A 1,888-nucleotide genomic window follows, 5' to 3' on the forward strand; every position below is an offset into this window, starting at 1 on the left:
GGGGAACATGAAGACATACACACTGGTGACTGGGGCTTGAGGGGGAACATGAAGACATACACACTGGTGACTGGGGCTTGAGGAAGAACATAAAGACATACACACTGGTGACTGGGGCTTGAGGGGGAACAAGAAGACATACACACTGGTGACTGGGGCTAGAGGGGGGGCGTGAAGACATACACACTGGTGACTGGGGCCTGAGGGGGAAAAAGAAGGCATACACACTGGTGACTGGGGCTTGAGGGGGGAACATGAAGACATACACACTGGTGACTGGGGCCTGAGGGGGAACATGAAGACATACACACTGGTGACTGGGGCTTGAGGGGGGAACATGAAGACATACACACTGGGACCTGAGGGGGAAGATGAAGACATACACACTGGTGACTGGGGCCTGAGCAGAGGACATGAAGACTTACACACTGGTGACTGGGGCCTGAGGGGGAAGATGAAGACATACACACTGGTGACTGGGGCCTGAGCAGAGGACATGAAGACATACACACTGGTGACTTGAGCCTGAGGGGGAAGATGAAGACATACACACTGGTGACTGGGGCCTGAGCAGAGGACATGAAGACATACACACTGGTGACTGGAGCCTGAGGGGGAACATGAAGACATACACACTGGTGACTGGGGCTTGAGGGGGAACATGAAGACATACACACTGGTGACTGGGGCTTGAGGGGGAACATGAAGACATACACACTGGTGACTGGGGCTTGAGGGGGAACATGAAGACATACACACTGGGGCCTGAGGGGGAACATGAAGACTTACACACTGGTGACTGGGGTCTGAGGGGGAAGATGAAGACATACACACTGGTAACTGGGGCTTGAGCAGAGGACATGAAGACATACACACTGGTGACTGGAGCCTGAGGGGGAACATGAAGACATACACACTGGTGACTGGGGCTTGAGGGGGAACATGAAGACATACACACTGGTGACTGGGGCTTGAGGGGGAACATGAAGACATACACACTGGTGACTGGGGCTTGAGGAAGAACATAAAGACATACACACTGGTGACTGGGGCTTGAGGGGGAACAAGAAGACATACACACTGGTGACTGGGGCTTGAGGGGGGGCGTGAAGATATACACACTGGTGACTGGGGCCTGAGGGGGAAAAAGAAGACATACACACTGGTGACTGCGGCTGGAGGGGGGAACATGAAGACATACACACTGGTGACTGGGGCCTGAGGGGGAACATGAAGACATACACACTGGTGACTGGGGCTTGAGGGGGGAACATGAAGACATACACACTGGTGACTGGGGCTTGAGGGGGGAACATGAAGACATACACACTGGTGACTGGGGCTTGAGGGGGAACATGAAGACATACACACTGGTGACTGGGGCTTGAGGAAGAACATAAAGACATACACACTGGTGACTGGGGCCTGAGGGGGGGGCATGAAGACATACACACTGGTGACTGGGGCCTGAGGGGGAACATGAAGACATACACACTAGTGACTGGGGCCTGAGGGGAACATGAAGACATACACACTGGTGACTGGGGCCTGAGGGGGGGAACATGAAGACATACACACTGGTGACTGGGGCTTGAGGGGAAACATGAACACATACACACTGGTGACTGGGGCCTGAGGGGGATCATGAAGACATACACACTGGTGACAGGGGCCTCAGGGGGAACATGGAGACATACACACTGGTGCCTGGGGCTTGAGGGGGAACATGAAGACATACACACTGGTGACTGGGGCCTGAGGGGGAACATGAAGACATACACACTGGTGACTGGGGCCTAAGGGGGAACATGAAGACATACACATTGATGACTGGGGCCTGAGGGGGGGCATGAAGACATACACACCGGTGACTGGGGCTTGAGTGGGG

This window comes from Taudactylus pleione, unplaced genomic scaffold (assembly GCF_031769625.1).
Source record: "Taudactylus pleione unplaced genomic scaffold, aTauple2 ptg000913l, whole genome shotgun sequence".
Classification (NCBI taxonomy): Eukaryota; Metazoa; Chordata; class Amphibia; order Anura; family Myobatrachidae; genus Taudactylus; species Taudactylus pleione.